The sequence below is a fragment of the Ornithorhynchus anatinus genome, chromosome 17 (assembly GCF_004115215.2).
Source record: "Ornithorhynchus anatinus isolate Pmale09 chromosome 17, mOrnAna1.pri.v4, whole genome shotgun sequence".
Lineage (NCBI taxonomy): Eukaryota > Metazoa > Chordata > Mammalia > Monotremata > Ornithorhynchidae > Ornithorhynchus > Ornithorhynchus anatinus.
In genome coordinates, this window is record NC_041744.1 from 16,163,136 (window position 1) to 16,184,791 (window position 21,656).

Below are 21,656 nucleotides of genomic sequence, written 5' to 3' on the forward strand. Positions count from 1 at the left end.
TCTTTGCTATCGAAGCACCACATTTATCATCAACAGGATTTACCGAGAAACAACTGGTACTTGGTTACAATATGAGTGAAATACACAATCCCTGTCCTCTAAAAACATACAATCTAATGGGATCAGCCCTTCCTAGCAACGATCACCCTGTTGGCAGAAAGAAGGAAAGGGTGCCCGACTCTGTTTCCATGGGTCCAGGGTCCACTCACACACAAGAAGGCCATCTCATCAGCAGCAGCTTGTCTTCAAACATGAAGGACACTGAGGCATATGTAACTTCCGTCTAGTGAGCTGTGTCAACTTCCAGATCCCTTAGATTTCTTAAGGTTTAGTGCTTCTCTTCTGGATTCTTACTCAAACCCATCAAGGAGGAGGATCTTTTCACATCACAGGAGTCCAATGTCCCAAGTCCCTTTGCAGATAGTAGGCTTGGTTTCCTCCCTGTGCTCCAGAGGAGCAGGGTTTCTCAAGAGTCTAGTGCACAGAACCTCTGGTTTAACAACAGACCCTGTACCTCATGTGAAGTTATGAAGGAAGTCCATCCCCCTGTCAGCATGACAATTGCAACATTTCCTTATTCAGCCTGAGCTTGTCTTGTTGACTCACAGAAGCCCAGAGGAGCCTTCAGATCAGGGCCTTTCTCTCCATTCTCCCTCCTGCCCGGAGTGATGTCTGGAGAAATAGTCTACGCCGATGTACAACTTCCCAGAAAAAATTCTACCCCTTCCAGCCCTTCCGCCCCAATACAATCCCAAGGTGAGTTCACTTTGTACTGCTTCACGTATCCTTTGGCGTCTAGGATTAGTGTTTGAGAGACTCAGAATATTGATTTCCGTTTCTTACGTGGAGATGAGTTGGTGTGAGTGTGTGTGTGTGTGTGTGTGTGTGTATGTTTTGGACTTAAACAATGAAAAATACATGGGTTGGGGCCTGGGTTGTAAGCAGACAGTTTTTAAAGGAAAATATGGCATGTGAATAAATTACTTAGTAAACCTGCCTCTGGAAATCAAGAGCTCTTCTGTCACAGGACTGCAGATAAATCTCCAGTCTGATTTACTTAGTCTAGGGGCAGCAAAATAAACACAGAACAGTTTCGTCTGACTTTGTAAAGAATTCTGGGAATGTTGCTTTCCATTTCCGCATTGCCTTTAATTCTTTGCAGACCTGAAATTCTTCCTTTACTGGGTGGCTGGAGTGAGGGCACCGGGGAAGAAAACTGAACCCTAATACCTGTCTCCAGCTCCCTCTCCCCTTATATTATTTTACTGTAAGCCCTTCGAGGGGCAGGGACTGGGTCTAATTCCTCCCTGTGTACTTTTTCCCAGTGCTTAGTATGGTGCTCTGCATATAATAAGTCCTTAATAAATACCGTTTCTACTATTATTACCACACTACGTCTCACCACCCCTTTGTAGTTTAGCATAATTTCCCCTCACACACTTGAAAAGCAAACCTTCAATGAAGACTGCCAAGGGGGTCTCAGGACCCAGAGGTGAGGGAGGGGGTTGCAGTGAATGCTAGAGGGATCCTCTCTGGAGAGAGATAAGGAAGAGACAGGGGTTGCAGGCATAAATAACCCCCAATCTGCTTCCCCTTTCCACCCACCCGCAGGTCCAGTTAGGATGAGGGACACATCAGCTGCTCCAAGAGAGACTGAGTCATTTCAAATAATCTGGAAACACTCCCTCTGACCAGGCCCTTTTTTCATTAGGGCAGGATCAGAAGTTAATATAGGAATAGCAACAATAGAATGCATATTGAAGGTGCATCTCCTCCAGGAGCCCTTCCTCGACTAGGCCCTTCCTTTCCTCTTCTATCACTCCCTTCCGCGTTACTTCCTTTGCTCCCTTTGTTCTTCCCCCTTCTCAGCCACACAGCACTTATGTACATATCATTCATTTATTTATTACTTATAGTAATCTCTGTCTCCCTCCTTCTAGACTATAAGCTTGTTGTGGTCAGGGAATATGTCTGTTTCTTGATTCAGGGACTCTTTCAAGTGCTTAGTACAGTAAGTGCTCAATAAATACAATTGATCGAATGAAAGAATAGCAGTAATAGCAGTAACAGTATTTGTCTAGTGCAGAGTGCAGTACACTCAGAAGGTATTTGGAGGTGGCAATTAAGCACAGTTCCTATCCCTCAAGGAGGTTTGTTGTTGTTTTTTTTTAAATGGCATTTGTTAAGCATTTACTACGTGCCAGGCACTGTACTAAGCACTGGGGTAGATACAAGATATGGGGCCCACAATTTTAATCCCCCTTTTTACAGATGAGGTGCCTGAGACCTAGAGAAGTTAAGTGAATCGTTCAGGGTCGCACAGCAGACAAGTGGCAGAGTCAGGATTCAAACCAAGGTCCTTCTGACTCCCAGGCCCGTGCTCTACCCAGTAGGCCAAGCTCTTTCTCACAAGCTAAGAATAAAAGGGGAGAGGGGACTGGTGATTGATAAATAAGAAAGGACAATAAACCCCTCAAAATATAAAAGAGAAGGCTAAGAATAGGTAAGACAAGAGAGGTAGCGACCGTGGTTAGAGGAGCAGAGTTTTGTGCTTTTCGCTACTAAGAGTCCACAGACACAGCCACCTACTGCTGGAGAAGAAGCAGGTTATAAAAAATGAAGATGTTGCTGACCAAGCCAGAGCAAAATGTGAAGGAAGGACTTCTAAGAGCCCTGAAGGCAGACAGCTCCCGCCTCAAGTAACAACTGTGGTTTGGTCACAATTCACTAATTAAGGCAATTGTGAAATATATGTACTTTAAATAGACACTCTGATCTGATTATTTCATTTCCATTCTAAGCTTATAAAACCTCGAGGGTACTAGGTTTCGGGAATAGGAGACCTAAGTGTGTTCACTCCACCTCCTGCTATGTGTTCCATTCAGCATTAACAATTACAATAAGTGCCTGAAAAGCTGCTCAGGGAACGAGTATCATCCAAGTATTTATTAGTGGTCCCGTGCTGGGCTCTGTACAACCTGAGGTAAAGCCCTTTTCTCAAGGCACTTCATCTTGGGCCGTTCTGTGCCATGCACAATGGGGAAGTTGAGCTAGTAGTAGCACACAGTACACAAGCAGGTGACGATTTCACCTCAAAAGAAACTCTCTGAACAGGAAACAGGTTGAGATTTTGCTTTGCTTCATAATCAGCCACAAAGCACCAGAGCGCGGTGCAGGGGAGGTGTTCTGTGGGAATCACTGCACTCTTAGCAGCTGATCATCCCCTAGCAGGACCAGGATGAGCCATTCTGACCCCAAGGAGCCCCCACTCCCCACCATCCACCTATCACACAATCCCCCATCATCAAAGCTAGTTCCTCGCACCCTGAGGCCAGCTAATGTTTCCCCAGCTCTCACCTCTGACCCAGGTAGGAGAGGGCAGGGTGGTAATGAAGATAGCAGCAGATGCAGAAGAGGCAGGTGGACAGAATTCAGGAACTGTAAGTGGCTAAAATGGCAGGGAGGGAGTCCTCAGTTGCACAAATATACCCCTCTGACAGACCACCTCATCATGACTGTGGTATTTATTAAGGGCTTACTCCATGCCAAGCATTCTACTAAGCACTGGGGTATATAGGAGATAGATTACAACCAGTCCCTGTCCTACATCAATTAATCAATGGTATCTATTGAGCACTTCCTATGTGTGGAGCACTGTTGTAACTGTGTGGAGAGTACAATCCTACAGAATTAGCAGAAATGTTCCCTTCCCAAAATGAGCTTACTTGGGCAAGTCACTTAACTTCTCTGTGCCTCAGTTACCTCATCTGTAAAATGGGGATTAAAACTGTGAACCCCACGTGGGACAACCTGATCACCTTGTATCCCCCAGCGCTTAGAACAGTTCCTTAAAACACATAGTAAGCGCTTAAGAAATACCACCATTTAGAGGTGGAGACTGATGTTAATATGAATAAGTAATGTATAATAAATAATTTAAAGATCTGTACAAAATTAATAATGACAACAATAATAATAATACTTGTTAAGCTTGGCGGTGGGGGAATATCAAATGTTTAAAGGTCACATATCCAAATGCAAAGATGATGCAGATCTCCAGGCTGGGGAGAGGATGTGGGAAAGGGGACTCACAGCCTAAGGAATAATAGGGATATTTGTTAAGTGCTTTCTGTGTTCTGAGCACTTTACTAAATGCTGGGGTAGATATAAGAAAATCAGGTCCTATATGGGGCTCATATTCAAGGTAGGCAGGAGAACAGGAATCGAATCCCCATTTTGCTGTTGGGGGAACTGAGATCTAGAGAAGCGAAGTGACTTACCCAGGGTCACACGGCAGATTCATGGCAAAGCCGGGATTAAAACCCAGGTTCTCTTACTCCTGAGCTTGTGCTTTTTCCACTAGACCACACTCCCCCTCCATCCATCTACCTTAATTTCTGTGCTTCCCCCTCCCCCTCCCCTGGTCTCCTCAAATGTGTTTTTAATGAAATGTCGCACGTTACAGACTCCTCCAAAGCTGGGCTGAGGCCTGGGACTGCTCTGAAAGTGGCATGTGCTGTGATCATTCTCCTCCTGGTGGCAGTTATCACGCTGAGCGTTTTAGGTAAGTGTAAGGATGGGGGGTCACCTCTGCTCCCCATCTCCTAACCACAGCTCACCCAGGATGTGATCTGAAAGTACCAAAGGGCAGATTCCCTGAAATGTGTGCTGGGACATGAGGAGACCGGGCAGCTGCCCTGGACCTTCCAAAGATGGCAGGCATGTCCCAGGCAGCTCAGCAAAGGCTGCTGGCAAGGATGACCTGGCACCCATCCTGAGAAGAAATGTCCAGCTTGTCATCACGTTATGTTGTGGGCAGGCAACATGCATTCGGGGCATCACTTGGAGTGTGGAATATCCTTCTGAGCCCTCAGGGCCTCGATGAGCCATTCCAAGCCCAAGGAGCCCCTCACTACCCCATAATTCTCCATCATCAAAGCTAGTTCCTCTGCCCCTGAGACCTGCTAACATCCAATCTTCCCCTGAGCAGCACTGAGCAGTTGTAGCTGAATGAGCAGCTGCAGGCAGGGCCTCCAAGAGCTGTTCCCCCAGCTCAGTGTTGGATAGGTCCAGCAGCTGCCTCGGGCCTTCACTGAGAGCCTTGGCAACAAACCCCTTATCTGGTGGGAATTAATTGTCCCCAAGCAGGCAGATCTGGGGACAACGGTACCTTCAGAATGGGTCAAAAATGGAGAAATAGGAACCATCCATGAACTGGCCACCAGTGGAAGACATCACTGGAGTCTGGAGTCCACTGGCCTTTCTAGCTTGTGCAGGGTTGGGATCTGAACTCAGATCACTGATAGATCTAAGGACCCCAGGAAGGAGCATTGCAAGGGGTGATGGTCCCCTCTGTTTGGTTCTTCTTTTGCCTTTCCCTCCCTGATTCCCAAATATTCTTTAAATTGCCTTAGAGGATCAATTAATCAAACATATTAATTGATGATGTCCTGTATTTAGAGCACTGTACTGAGGGCTTTATAGAATACATTCGAGTTAGCAGACATGGTTCCTGACCTCAAAGAATTTAAAATAAGTTTAGGGGAGACAGACACTAAAACAAACTACAGGAAGAGAGGAGCAAACACTAAAACAAACTACGGGAAGAGGAGAGCCAAAGAGTTTAATGATAGGTCTCTAAGTGCTACTGGGGAGAACTAGAGGAGGTCAATACACAGTGTTTGGGTGACACACAAGTGCCAAAGTGGCAGTAAGGGAGGAATGGAGGTAGGGAGATGGGCGATTAATCAGGAAAGACCTACTAGAAGAGATGTGATTTCAGAAAGCCTTTGAAATTAATGAGAGTAAGTCGTCTGACAGACATGAAGGAAGACAGAGTGTGAGGCAGAAGGGAGAGCTTAAGGTCAACTCCAGGAAAGATGAGAACAAGGCACAATGAGTAGGTTGAGATGAGAGAAACAAAATGGGTGAGCTGTAGTGTAGTGGGAAGGGAGTGCGGATACGAGAGAAGAGAGCTGATAGTGCCTTAAGGTCAGTGTTGAGGAGCTTCTGTTTGATGGGGAGGGGAAGGGATAGCAGTTGGAGATTTTGAAGCATGCAAGAGATGTTTGTAAAACAAAAATGTAGAAAAATGATCTTTGCAGCAGCAAAGTATGAACTGGAGGGAGAGAGAGGCTGAAGGCATGGAGATCTGCAAGGAGGCTGAGACAATAGACAAGTACTTGGACTTAGACGGTGGCAGTGTGGATGGAGAGGAAGGGGTGGATGCTGGAGATGTAAAGAGAATGGTGACAGGATTTTGTGCTAGACTGAAATATGAGGGCTGAAGGAGAGAGAGGAGTCATGCATAACACAAGACTGCAGGCTTGAGAGAGGGGGAAGATGGTGGAGTTTTCAATTATGAGAGGAAAGTTGGAAGAAAAGGAGGTTTTGGGTGGGAAGACTGGTGGATCAGCTCTGCCAGTCTCAGGCCCTTCACTCTAGAGAAATCCCTCTCAGTCGATGGAGGCCCTAGAAAGAGGACTTTGAGCTAAGACTGTCCTCAACGACGTTCAACCCAAGATCCAGAGAAGATAGTTCTGGTTTCAGAGACCCGAGAACTGCTCATCTCCTTTCTCTTCCCAGGGGTACCCAGATGACGAACATGCCCAGCGGACTGGAAGCTGAACCATGGGAAATGCTATTGGATTTCCAACTCAAATCATACAAAAAACTGGAGTGGAAGTAATGCATTCTGTGTGGAAAACAAGTCAAATCTGGCAAAGATTCAGGACTTGTGTGACCTGGTGAGAGCTAAGTCTTCCCTGGGAACTGAGGGTTCCACCATTAAGGAATGTGGTTTGTCACGTGTTTACAAATAGGTCCTGATGCAGAATTCAGTTCCCAGATAGGACAGACTCTCTGGTGAGCCCCGGGCCCTCCATTATTCATTCCATTATATTTATTGAGTGCTTACCATATAGAAAGTACTGTACTAACTACTCCCGAGAGTACAGTACACAATTAACAGATACATCCCCTGCCCACAACGAGCTTGTAACAGGAAACAGCCAGGATAAGCCGTGGGAGAAACGGGTTGGATGTGTGGGAGATCTCAGGGGAATGTTTCAGAAAGACAGGTCTTAATTAGGTTCAGTAGATGGCAGTCACTAGGACTTGAATAGGCTGATCCATGTTTGGGTGGTCCCTGACCTTCCCTGCCCTCAAAAGCTGGGGCAGATCCTGGGCTGGTGCAAGAGCTGGTCTTACCCCGGTCTAGCTTTGGCCACAAATACGATTTCTTTTCTGATTCCCAAAATGATTTCCTGGGAAGGCTGCTTTGTCCTTAGGAAAAGGGACAGGTGCCTTTCAGGATCCCCTCTCCCCTCCCACCCACCAACCCCAACGCTGACATCCATGGACCCCAGAACAGGACACTCCAGAGAAGCAGGTATGAGAGTCAGAGAAAGTGAGTCAAGAGTTCTGCCCTCCTCCTTCATTCTTTCCTATCAATCCCCACCAGGGTGGCCAACTATCCATAAATCCATGAATAGTCCATAAACATGGGTTTATTTGTTTGCTTATGGTATTTGTTCAGCACTTACCACGTGCCAGGCACTGTACTAAGTGCCGGGATAGATACGATCTAGTCGGGTTGGACACAGTCCATGTCCCACATGGGCTCACAGCTTTAACACCCTTTTTTACAGATGAGGTAACTGAGGCCCAGAGAGGTTGAGTGATTTGCCCAAGGTCACACAGCAGACACGGAGCAAGGCTGAGATTAGAACCCACGTCCCCCGACTCCCAAGACCGTACTCTTTTCACTAGAGCGTGCAATTGGTTGGGCCTATAAAGCCAGAAACAACATTTCAATGTCTGTGAGTTTCACAGCTTTTGGGGATAGTAGCGGGAGTGGGCAGGGCAGCAGCAGAGAGGCTGCTGTGCTGGGGTGAAAGAAAAAGACATGGAAAACTACCCAGCATGGCACAGCAGCATCATTCACCTGAAAAGCCCAAGTCCTCACCTGCCATTATCATATGAACAACTCCTTCTTTCTCCTCCCCAGGAGTGAATCCTCTCTACCCCTCCTGTCTGTCGCTCTCAGACATATTAGGCTTTTGTTAGTAAAAGATGTTTGAAAGTCAAATCATTTCTAGACATCCCATTTGTAGGAATCATTCTTGGCAGTTGGCCCCACTCCCCGGCAGCTACCCCTCCTGCCTGTAGGCTGAGGTCAAGGTGCAGGGCCCAGGCAGGGAAAAACAGGTCTCGGCGGATGGCTGCTGGTGCCAGGGAACGCCCTGGACTAGGATGGTGTTAGGTTTACTCAGATGCTCCTGAGATGGACCAGAGGAAGGGAGTCAGATGTTCAGGGGCTGGAGGGAGAACCAGACCTACTTTCCTGACATGAGTCTGCTTGGCTTCTCTGCACCCAGACATCATTTCTTTTGTTTCCTTTTCCTCCTATCCTCACTCTGCCCCCTCACCTGTGCAGGTTACGTGAGAATCAAGGTCTGACATCTGCTGTGTTTGTGACAAGAGGCACTGGAGGAACTTTTGCTGGGCAGGGGATATAACTGTTTATCATTGTATTGTGCTCTTCCAAGAGCTTAGTACAGTCGTCTGCACACAGTCAGTGCTCAATAAATACAATTGAATGAATGAATGACTGTGAGATGGGACAGGGGCACCGGTCATTCTTTCCTGGGTTTGATAATGCCCCCAGAGAGGTCAAGGCAGTTGTTTCAGGGACTCTGTGCAGAGCGAGAAGTCACCGGAGTCTCTGGATTTCACTTTCCCTCTCCAGGGCTTCATCTGGTCACAGATACCAGCATCAAAGTATTATTGGATCGGGCTGCACATTCCAAAATCTAGGGGAAACTGGACATGGCTGGACGGCTCTGCTCTTGACTGGAGCCTGTGAGTATTTCCTGGAGTTTGATCTCTGATCAGGGATGTGGGAATGACTGTGCGTTTCCATGGGCTCTGCCTGCCAGTTTCCCTCCATCTTTAATGATAATAATAATAATAATAATGTTGGTATTTGTTAAGCACCTACTATGTGCCGAGCACTGTTTTAAGTACACTGGGGTAGATACAGGGTCATCAGGTTGTCCCACGGTAGGCTCACAATCTTAATCCCCTTTTTACAGATGAAGTAACTGAGGCACCGAGAAATTAAATGACTTGCCCAAAGTCACACAGCTGACAAGTGGCGTAGTCGGGATTAGAACCCATGACCTCTGAATCCTAAGCCTGTTCTCTTTCCACTGAGTCACGCTGCTTCTCTTTCTTTGCCCCTAAGGCTTCCCTTGTGTTCCCTGCAGCTTTTCTCCAGCTCTCTTCCCCTCACCCCACAGCACTTATGCATATATCTGTAATTTTATTGTTCATATTGATGTCTGTTTACTTGTACTGATATCTGTCTCCCCCCCTCCCACCCCCGATTAAATTGTGAGCTCGTTGTGGGTAGGGATTAACTCTCTTTATTGCTGTATTGTACTTTCTCATGTTCTTAGTACAGTGCTCTGTACACAGTAACCGCTCAATAAATACCACTGAATAAATGAATAAATGAATGACTTTCTTCTCAGAGTCATTGCTAAAGGCACAGCCACATCTCTGCTAAGCCCTGTCCCTTTTTTATATCGACTCCATCCCATCTTCGATCCCCAACCTCATCTCCTTGACTCCAGTGCTACAGAAGATCCTGATCTTTTCCCCTCAGCCCCATCACACTGTTCAACCCTGTTCCCCGTGACTCTCCCTGCCTGAGCAGACCTTGGCTGAGCAGCAGCTCAGCTACCCTGAGAAGCACGAGAAGCAGCGTGGCTCAGTGGAAAGAGCACAGGCTTTGGAGTCAGGGCTCATGAGTTTGAATCCCAGCTCTGCCACTTGTCAGCTGTGTGACTGTGGGCAAGTCACTTAACTTCTCTGTGCCTCAGTTCCCTCATCTGTAAAATGGGGATTAAGACTGTGAGCCCCATGTGGGACAACCTGATTTCCCTGTGTCTACCCCAGCGCTTAGAACAGTGCTCGGCACATAGTAAGCGCTTAACAAATACCAACATTATTATTATTACCCTGGGGCTTCCCCCATCCCTGCCTCTCTGCACTCAGAGGGACCTAACCAGTGACTGGACACTCTGGACACCTAGAAGCACTAGCAAGGGACCCTGGACTTGATGGATTCTGGGTCAGTCTGTTAGAAATCGTTTCCTCTCAAACTGATTTTGGGACTTCATATTTGCACATTTTCCAGGGAAGTACTCTTCCTTCCCCATGGCCCAGCCTTCCCCCTTGTCTTCCCGAACCCCTGTATCCATCCCTCACTCCACAAACATCTTTTCATTCCCCAAATTCCTGTCCTGGCTTCCTTCATTCCTCTCATGAAGCACAAACTCGCCACACACTCTTTCCCAGGTCATTGGCTCTCTTCAGCTCTCTCAAGCTAATAGTCTTACTATACCTCATTCTCTCCTTCCCCACCTTCATCCCTCACCCACACCCTTAACCCAAAATCCAACATACCCTGGAGATGCCCAAATTTAACAGTCCTCCTAAAATCCCTCCTCCCCCAATGAGTCTTCCTCTATTAATTCTCAGCACCCTGTATCATACAAACCCAGCCGTTCCTAGCCTTTATTTATGCCCTTATTTATGAGACCCTGCCCTAGTTGGGCATCTGCAGAAAATGGGAAGATGACAGATGGAGGAGGGGAGGAGAGAGACGAAGGTAAGATCCCCTTCCCCAGACACTGGCTGAGGCAGAGGGGGGAGACAGCTACAAAGCCTCTTCTAGCCAAGTCCACCTCAGTTTCCTCCTCCTTGGATCTCTAGGCTGAACAAATAAGGATCAGCCTTTAGAAAAAAACCCACCATTTCTGCAGATGCAGACCCCAGGGAAGCCCACCCAAAATGGGAAAGATAGGAGAGGCCATTCATTATATTGGGTTTAGGCCCACTGCCTGATTTCACTAAGACAGGGTCTGACATTCTGGTTTTGGTGGCTTGTGGCCATGTGTGGTTTTGGGGGCTGGCGTAAACTCACAGGGACTGTCTCCTTCTCTGCACAGGTTCCAGGTAAAACCCTCGGTGGCATGGACACATGTGCTGCACTTTCACGGGATGGGATTTACCAAAACAATTGTGACGGTGTAAATCCCTGGATCTGCCAGCAGTAGAGTCGCCCCTTGAGTACCAGTAAGTTTCCTGCTCTCTGATTCTGGATCTGACAGAGGAGCACAGGCAGCATCTGCTCTCCATCTATTCTCTAAGGTCCCAGCTTGCCCTGGGCCAAGGAAATAGGACCAGGAATGTCCTTGGGGTTTTGTCCTTTTCATTCGGCACTGAGCTGGATGGTGACTAAAAGGAAACAGACTGTCCCAGCAAGAGATGAAAATTGAGTTTTCAGTCCCATTCCTCTTTCTCCCTCTGGCATCGGTGGCAAGAACCTGAATCAAGAAAGAGGACGAGAAGTATTCGAATTCAGATCCTTGAGCTCTCCCACATTTGTCTCCAACATCTCCTGAGCCTGTTGGTGATTCTTCAGTGGATACATCTACCCAAAGAACACGGCAGGATATTTTAGTGATGAGAAGAAGACTAACAGATCTGGCCTATGGCTAAGTGGGGAAGGGCTAGTGGCCTCATTTTAATTCTAATAAAAGTAGATTGTAGCCAGAACTTGTCAAGGAAGAACTACCGCCTAAGGCGTTTACCTTTGCCATGGGAGCTCTCTCACTGGTCTGGGAGTCTACATGATTTACAGCTGCTGTCCTGGGGTTCAGGCTGCTGTATGCTTCCTCCAGCAACAGTGTCAACCTGAATCCCGAGATCTGCCCTGTGGATGCCCAAGCTGGTAGTGAGGAAGGGATGGAAATTCCGGAACGATGTCTCTGCTGGTGAAACCAACTTTTCTCGGCCGAGATGGGCGATGGGACCAGCACTGCAGAGCACTCTGTGTGACTGTCCATAACATTCTGTGGTTAATGTCAAAATCTGTCAACTTGGCTTATAGAGACACGATCAGTGAAGTCCTGCTTAATTTCAGGCCTCAGCACATGTACAGAAGACAAGTGAAAGCAAGATCTTCTAAAAGATTGTTACAGGTTGCCTGTAGAAGTATGCAGCTTCCAAATGAGCCCTTACAGGTCTGCTACTGGACAGAATTTGTAGGTTTTGTTCAGAAGGCATAGGCTGACAGTACGATTTATGTTGAGAACAGGGACGTTGGCATACTTTCCCATTATTTTATATCTCCCTCTTCCCTCTTAGTCACCTACCCCAAGTCTACAGAGATCTAGGGTGTCTTTAACCAATGTCCCAGAATGAAGACAACTGCAGTGGTTGGACACCAGAACCTTAAATTAGATCCAGAGTTAGCTACCTCTCTCCAATTTGGCACCTGATCCCAAATGAACAGCTTCACTAAGGTCACCGCTACAATTCCCTTTGCAGTTCTTCTGTGGAAACATTCTCTACGGGGCTCCCAAGTTGCTCTCCTTCCCTAGAGAACCCTGGCTCCACCTGACTCCTCTAGGCAGACATCCAGTTGGAATCCACACCAACACGTCCCTTTCTCTCAAATGCCTAAATTCTATCCTTCATGAACGGCCGCCCCAGCCAGGCAGTCAGAAGTGCAGGTGGGAGGCTGGCCAGAGGGTGGAGGTGGGGACTTGGGTCAAGTCTGGTCCTGCTGGTCCTTCCTGATCCAGGCCCTCTTGGGCCAGACCCTGGGAAGCAGAGCCACCATCCAACCGAAGAAAGTCAGGCAGCATGGCTTAGTGGCTAGAGCATGGCTTGATAGTCAAAAGGACTTGAATTCTAATCCTGGCTCCACCACTTGCCTGCGCAAGTCACTTAAATTCTCTGTGTCTCAGTTTTCTCATCTGTAAAATAAGGATTAAGACTGTCAGCCCCATATGGGAAAGGGACTGTACCCAACCCTATCTGCTGGCATACACCCTAGCTCTTAGAACAATTCCCGGCACATGGCAATTGCTTAACAAATACTGCAATTATTATTATTATTATGAACAAATGTTTTCTGCTCCCATCTTAGCACTGATTTTCCTACCCTAAGTACCACAGGACTGGCTGAGTTTCCACTGATGTTAGGAGGAGAATGACACCATATGCAAAACTCTTTCTTCTAATGGCTGTGAGGAATGAGCTTAGTTCTCTTTTCAGACCAGCACAAGTATTGGCTGAATTCCCCCTGATGACATCAGATGATTGACACCACCCAAAAAGCAGCTTCTCTTCCCGGTAAAGGCTCTGCTCAGTGAGTTTATTCCTTTTTGCAGACCACTTTCCTCATCTTCAAAGCCCTGTTGAAATATCTCTTCCAAGAATGCATCCCTGATGAGTCTCTGGTTCCCCACCCTATGCACCCTCACTTCCCCACTGCCTTAGCACTTGGGGGTATAACCTTTTAAGCACTTCAATATCCACTCCATCCCAACAACATTTATGTACATATTCTTATACTCTACTCTTTCCTCTTTGTAAATTAGTGTCTACTCCTCCCCTAGACTCTAAGCTCCTGAAATTAAGCAGGGCTTCATTCATCATGCACTGCAGCTAGACATTCATTCATTCATATTTATTGAGCACTTATGGTGTGCGTAGCACTGTACTAAGTGCCTGGGAGAGTATAACATAACAACAACAGCACATTCCCTGCCACAGAAGTACAGCAACAGAGAAACAAGTTGATAAAATGCAAAATTAAATGAAAGCCCCCGATAAAGCAGCTATAGGCAGGCTGGGCTGGGAACTGAGGCAAGACAAGGGGAAAAGGGAAGGGTTATAAGGAAGCTTTCCAAAATCTTTAAATACCAATAATAACAATTGAGGTATTTGTTAAGCCCTTACTATGTGCCAGGCACTGTACTAAGCGCTGGAGTGGATACAAGCAGATCATGTAGGACGCAGTCCCTGTCCCAATAGGGGCTCACAGTCTCAATACCCATTTTACAGATGAGCTAACTGAGGCACAGAGAAGTAAAGTGACTCGGCCAAGATCATGCAGCAGACAAGTGGCAGAGCTGGGATATTAAAGTTGGGGGACGGTGGGTGGGAGCACAAAGGAGACTGAGAAAGGTGGGGCTGCAGACTTAGCCAATCACCTACACCAAGGGTCATTCATCAGGAAGCAAACCCTGAATGTTTACATTTTCCATGAGCACTAGAAGGAAATCCCCTCTAGTCTATAAATTCATTGTGGAGAGGGAATGTTTCTGTTTATTGTTGTACTCTCCTAACCACTTAGTACAGTGTTCTGCTCACAGTAGGCACTCAATAGGATTAAATAAATGAACAGTAGGGCTATTCATTCACAATTTTAGTAGGGCCGAATAGCCATCTGTTGGACGTGAAGGGAAGAGAGTTCCAGGCAGGAAGCAGGGGGTGAGCAAGGGGTCAAAGGAGAGAGAGATGAGCAAGGGGTCAAAGGTGTGGCACAGTGATTAGTGTGAGAGCTGAGCTGTAGTGGAAGAGGAAGGAGGATAGGTAGGAGTGATATAGAGTGCTTTTAGGCTGGCAGGAGTTTCTGCTTGATGTAGAGAGGGACAGACAACCACAGTAGGTATCTTGGGCTGATTCACTTTTCCTTTTTCTTCACAGAAAGGAATGAAGCATTTTATCAAGTTTCCACCTTATATGGTATATATAAGCATATTGCAAAGACCTAATCCCTGACACAGACAAGGAGCTTTCAAAGCGCAATGGAGAATAGTGGTTTAGAATGTCAAACACAAACACCGACACCATCTACACAAACACGAAGGCCAAGATTAAAATGATTCACATCTGCAACACATTCCAGGCCGCAGCCCGGTAGGTCTCTACTCCTGCAGGTCTCTACCCCTGCTGTTTAACTAGGCACTTGTGTCTTCAGCTCAAGGAGGAAAACAGGATCAGCCCCTCTGTTGAAATATTACCTTTAGAGAACCACAAGGAGCCATGTTTGAGTCGCCTGAGACATTGAAGTGGACTGCCAAAGCGCTAATGATTTGAGTGAGTCCAGAGTCAGGCTGCCTGAGGTGAATAAATCAGTGGTATTTATGGAGCACTTATTGTGGGAAGATCCCCGTACTAAGCACTTGGGAAAGTACAGTGTAATAGAGTTGATAGATGTGTTTCCTGAATGGAAATTGAATCTCTAACTAGCCCAGTAGAAACAACCCAGAGCCACGGGTTGAGTGTTGGTAATCTGATTCTTCCTGTGCATTTTTCTTCTCCCTTGGTATTTTGAACGTGGGCAGTTGATTGAACACTCTTGTATTCCTCTTAACTGGGTGACACTGGTCTCTTTAACCCCATCGTCTACTAAGGGTGAAAGTTGGATCCCGAAATCCAGGTCCTAGCTACCGGTGACAGCACTGTGAATACTCCCCGCCCCCCCTTTTTTTAAATGACATTTGTTAAATGATTACTAAGTGCAAGGGTAGATATAAAGTAATTAGTTTGGACACAGATCAAGTTCCCCATGGGGCTCCCAGTCTTAATTCTCATTTTACAGATGAGGTAAAATGACTTGAATTAAATGACTTGTCCAAGGTCATACAGTGGACAAGTGGTAGAACCAGGATTAGAACCCAGGTCCTTCTGACTCCCAAGCCTGTGGTTTATCCACTAGGCAACACTGCCCCCAGAGATTAACCCCTGCTTTCCTTCTTACAGGCCTCAATTTCTATGTCTTCTTTATCCCTTCCTGTGGGGTAGGGATAGCTGTTACCCCGAGAAACCCCAGCCCAAAATCCTTCAGCAATACTGCCCAAATCATTTTCTCTGCCTGGCATTCTACATACAAAGAAAAAGAACCCCTGATCCTAGTTCCCTGAGTTCAAAGACAGATCAGGGGCCTTGTGGATAGAGCACGGACCTGGGAACCCGAAGAACTAGGGTTCGAATCCCAGTTCTGCTACTTGTCTGCAGTATGACCTTGGGCAAGTCATTTAACTTCTCTTGTGCCTCAATTACCTTATCTGTAAAATGGGGATGATGATTGTGAACCCCATGTGTGACTGGGACTTTGTCCAACCCAATTTGCTTCTGTCCACCCCAGTGTTTAGTTCAGTGAGTGGCACATAGCACGCACTTAGCAGATGCCATTATCATCATTATAATAGACACAACTAATTGCTGAAGAAACACAAGAGTGAAATAGTATTTCCCTTAAAGACTTCATTCTTAGCTGGATGGGGTGGGAAGAGGATTTAGGGGGAAAATAGTCATTCGTTCATTCAATCATATTTATTGAGCACTTACTGTGTGCAGAGCACTGTACTAAGCACTTGGAAAGTACAATTTGGTAACAAATAGAGATAATCCCTGTCCACAATGGGCTCACAGTCTAGAAGTGGGGAGACAGACCTCAAAACAAGTAATCAGGCATCAATAGCATCAATATACATAAAAAGAATTATAGATATATACACATCACTAATATAAATAAATAGAATTATAAATATGGACATATATACTCGAGTATTGTGGGGCAGGGATGGGGTAGAGCAAAGGGAGAAAGTCAGGGTGATGCGGAGGGGAATCCTGAAGGTCTTCCTGGAGGAGGGGATTAGGTACAACTGGGGGTGGGGAGTGGGGTGTCCAGCTGAGGCTGTGAAGAGGGTGGAAAGGGAGGTTCAGGCACAAGGGAAAAAACCCCACAAAACTGCTTGGATCTCTCCCTGCTTACCAATTTGAGTCCCAAGGATCCCCTCAACCTTTCACCTTGACTCCAAACCTACCTAGTTTGGACTTGAACCTGTGCCCCATGATGATGATCGTCCTGCTGCTACTTAAGCACTTATTACAGTGTTTTGCACACAGTAAGTGCACAATAAGTACAATTAAATGCTACTGATGCTGTTGCTATTACTAGCCTCACCTCACACTCCACCGGACTCTCTTTTTCACTGACAGCTCCTGTGGCCCGCCCTATCCTCACACTCCTCCTCATCAGGCCATGACCCAACTGTTAACCCTCCCAGTGCCATCCCCCAGCTGTCCACCCTGTCTGGGCCCCTCCTCCCAGCCATTAACCCTTCCAGCTGCAAATAGCTTAGAGTTTCACTTTCTATTCCTGGAAAACGGCTGCTGGGGCCGGAGAATTGCAGACTTCCCCTCTACCAGCTGGGGGAAAAGGATGGCAGTGCTGAATCTGTGATAGACTTGGCTCTCGGGGGTGGAATCAAACACTGGAATAGGCATCTGAGGGAGGATGAGGAGGGAGTTTCCACCTCTGCAGCTGAGGTATGCAGAATATGAAGTATCCCTATGCACATAGTTAAGGGTAGATATAGAAAGCTACGCATAAAGGAGAAATAATATCATCGAAACATCCTTCTGGCTTGAGGGAGCTCCTGGTTCTCAAACAGACCTTCTGCTCCTACACTGTTTCAGATGGCCTGGCATCATCTGCAGCATTTCTGGACCCAAGGCTGAGGTTCAATTCTCTAGATCTGCTTTTTCATGGTTTTATATACCATTTGACTGTCACATGTGTGCAGCTGGCTGGGCCTGTTGACTATCTGCAGGATTGCTCAGTGCTTTTACAAGGCCACAAATCACAATGTTTTGTAAATTGTGTGTGATAGGCCCTGCCAATATGTGAGGTCAGCCCTCAGGCACATCTCACATTCCTCTGGTTAAGTGTATATTTTCCTCCTTGAGTACACTGTTCTGGCAGTAGGCTGACACCTACATATGTGTCATTCACTGAAGTGATGTTGCTGCAATTATCTTAGAGAGTTAATGCCCAAACACAACCAGGCCATACTATAGACTCTGGTAGCATCAAACTCTAAGCAAGCCTTAGAAATCGTTAATTAATGTCAAATATACAAGACTGTGGTGGGTGCTTTTTGAGCCAGAAGAAAAATTCCCCTGCAGGAATGAGCTTTAAAACTCACTTCAAATCATATGGAAAAAATTGAAGGTGGGGTGTGTGGAGGAAGAGTGGGGATGAATACTTAGGAGCGCTTAAATTATGCTCCTTTTTATGGTATTTAAGCACTTACTATGTTCATCTATTCATTCAATCGTATTTATTGAGCACTTATGGTGTGCAGAGCACTGTATTAAATGCTCGAGACAGTGCAATACAACAATAAACAGACACATTCTCTGCCCACCACCAGTTGCTCCAGGCACTGTACTAAGAACTGGGGTAGATATGAGCTAATGTGGTTAGAGACAGTCCATATCCCACATAGGGCTCATATTTTTAATCCCCATTTTACAGATGAGGTAACTGAGGCACTGTTACAATAAGTGACTCCCTTAAAGTCACACAACAGACAAATAGCGGAGGCAAGATGAGAATACAGCTCCTTCTGACTTCTATCCAGTAGACAATCCTGTTGTCCTCCCACTTTCCAAAAGGACCTTGGTTGATTCTGCCCTAGAGGTTGAAAATGTGGTCAGTTGGAGGAGGAAGAGGGAGAGGAAAGTGTTTATCCCAGATACGTGGACTGTGAGGAGTTGTGACCCAGCAAAGTGCTTTGTGCCCCTTTCTCCCCCTCCACACTCCCCTAATAAATCACTCATTCATGTGAGCTCTTTCTGGGCAGGGAATGTCACTGTTTATTGTTATATTTTCCCAAGCACCTAGTACACTGTTCTGCACACAGCAAGCGCTTAATAAATACCAATCAGTGAATTAATTTATTGACCACTTAGTGTGTGCAGAGCACTGTACTAAGAATTTAGGAGAGTACAATATAACAATTAACAGACATATTCCCTGCCCACTTATCTGTGATTGTTTAGAAAATATTCCATTAATAGTTTGCATGATTTGTGTTTATTCATTTTCTCCTTGCTTAATTCTAGTGGATTTGTATTTGTAGTCTGTCTTATATAGGAAACCACCCTCCTTTTGACTGTCTTTGGTATCTCTCTAAAGTGGGAGTCAGTCAATTTTTATTGAATCCCCACTCTTCATGCTAAGTACTCTCCTGGACTCTAAAGAGGATGGCTGCAAAATATATCATGCCATTTAATCAGTATGAATAAAAGTAGTCCATTTTTTTTCAGATGTGCTCATTAATTAGGCCAACCACTCTCATGCCTGAACTGGATTTCTTTTTTAGGCCAACTTTGGCTTCCAAAAATAGAGTTGTTTCTATCTTGTGTTGAATGGGAGAAAAAAACCCATTAGACATCTTTGGTAAAATTTATTTTAATTATACATTTTGAGGATAATGGGAACTCAAAATTTAAGAATTTTTTGTACTAATTATTTGATGCATCAGATGTCTTCCATACAGTACTCAGCAGGCTCAATAATCAGCTTATTTTATTAAAAAGTCATTTGATCAACTTCAAGCAGAGTTAATTAGGTAATCCCTTAGCAAATATAAAATTAAAAATATCCTCCCCCAACATATCAACATAGCTCAGTAGTTAAAATGAATGTGATTTTATGTGAAACTCCAGGGTTGTTTTGCCATTTTTTAGTTATCATGATGTAAATGAGGTATAGAGAAATTGAGTGACTTGCCCAAGGACACACAGCAGGCTAGTGGTGGAGTGGGGATTAGAACCCAGATTTTCTAATTCTCAGATTTGTACTCCTTCCCCTAGGCTCCTCCCTGAAAAATCTGTTCTGTTCCTATGCCACCTGAGAGTGGAACAGAGAGGAAGCCTCGGGATGGTTGGGAGCTGGAATGTCTCAGTCTCCATCTTTCCCAGTTCCTTGGAAAATACTGAATTTCACCATCACAGTTCTATTCTGTCCCTCCTGTGTGAAAGCCTGGAGGACTCGAATTCAGCATCAGCCAGTTTCTTCTCACAGTCCACTCAGCGTGGCTGGTGATGTTGTTCTGGGAGACCCTTTCTCTTCCACTCTGCCACCCAGGCTTGGCAAACTCATCCTGAGACGGGGGGCAGGAAGACGCAGGAGGAAGAAGGCCCCATCTCTGATCCAAACAGAAGGAGTTTCCCCATCCCTCTCCAGGTACTGTTTCTCCCACTCTGCTCAGAGCGTCTCAGCTCCCTGCTGTCATAATCCAGACATGGGCTGTTGGAAGCTGCTGGGAAGAGAGGGAAGAGGGATGGGGAATGTCTACCTTCAAGACTGTAAGACTGTAATGAAATTAGCTGGTAGCAAAAATAAAGGGACACTATAATAACACACAGACAGGACAGAAAAGTGTGTGTGTGTGAGAAAGAGAGAGAGAGAGAGAAAGAGTTTGTATGAGAGAGAAATTGAGGCAGAGTGACCTTGTCTGTATGGGTTAAAACCAAGACCACTTTAAAAAACAAAACCAATCCAGATTGTTTCATAGTGGGACGAATCTATCACACGTCTTTTCCAAGGGGAAAGATGGCAGTGAGACAGTGTTGGCTGCTGTCACAGCCATTGGGTGGGAACCCAGGGTGGGCTGAGTTTGCTGGGACTGGAGAAGCAGCGTGGCTCAGTGGAAAGAGCCTGGGCTTCGGACTCAGAGGTCATGAGTTCGACTCCCGGCTCTGCCACTTGTCAGCTGTGTGACTTTGGGCAAGTCACTTAACTTCTCTGTGCCTCAGTTCCCTCATCTGTAAAATAGGGATTAAAAGTGTGTGAGCCCCATGTGGGACAACCTGATTACCCTGTATCTCCCCCAGCGCTTAGAACAGTGCTCAGCACCTAGTAAGCGCTTAACAAATACCAACATTATTATTATTATTATTATTATTTCCAGTGAGGGTTTGGTTTGGGCTCGTGGCTCTGGGATCTGGTGATCCTCCTCATTTCTGAAATGACCGTGGGGCGCCTTCAGTGACAACTCATGCTTGTCTCTCTCCATCTCTTCTCCCCTCATTAGAAAAGGACTGTAGACTGTAAGCCATTTGTGCCTGTCTTTATTGCTCTATTGTACTTTCCAAGCGTTTAGTACAGTGCTCTGCACACAGTAAGCACTCAATAAATACAATTGAATGAATGAATGAATCCAGAATGGATGATCCTGTTTCCTGTTTCCTGGATCCTGAAGGACCCAGTGTGACGTTTTCCCCTCGGGTCTGCGGTGGCAGAGAACACCGAGGTGATTTCTCTCTGGTAACCAGACAGAGTGTTGCCTGGGGACTTCAGCCCTTCCGATACTCCATTTTGAGTTCCCCTTCCCCATTTTGAGAAACATAATGCCTTCAGTTTCAACTTCCTCTTTCTCTTTCCAAACTGGACTGCAGGACTGGGTCCAAATAGAATCTCTGAAGTCAAGGTGAGATCATCAGCCAGTCAAAGGGACTTGCTTAGCTTGGGGTGTGCACATTCTTCTCTGGTCTGGGCTTTGTGGCTTCTGCAACATCTCCTCTGCCTGTTTAGGGGCCTTGAACACATACTGGTTGTCACTGAGAAAGAGGTTTGGACACAGTCCCTCTTCCACATTGGGTTTCCATTCTTAATCCTCATTTTTTACAGAGGAGGTAACTGAGGAATAGGAAAGTTAAGTGGCGTGCCCAAGGTTACACAGCAGACAATCTACAGAGCTCAAATTAGAACCCAGGTCCTTTGACCCCCAGGCCTGTGCGCTACTTACTAAGCTCCGCTACTTACCAAGGACTGTTTTAAGCACTGGGGTGGATACAAGTTAATCAGGTCAGACACAGCTCTTGTCTCACATGAGGCTCACAGTTGAAGTAGGGGGGAGCAAAATATCTGACAATTACTCCTCGCCCCCTTCAAAGCCTTACTGAAGGCACATCTCCTCCAAGAGGCCTTT

The 21,656-nt window shown here is 46.1% G+C and overlaps 1 long non-coding RNA gene across 2 annotated transcripts; it reads left to right on the plus strand.

Annotated features, from left to right (window-relative positions):
• The first annotated feature begins 614 nt into the window (after positions 1-614).
• On the plus strand, positions 615-11,622 carry LOC103164996. Of its 2 annotated transcripts, XR_003765697.2 has the most exons (5): positions 615-756; positions 4,466-4,564; positions 6,586-6,746; positions 8,750-8,862; positions 11,019-11,622. It is a non-coding gene; the product is annotated as an uncharacterized LOC103164996 (long non-coding RNA). The 2 variants fall into 2 exon arrangements; XR_003765699.2 differs by lacking the exon at positions 8,750-8,862.
• Positions 11,623-21,656: the final 10,034 nt, after the last annotated feature.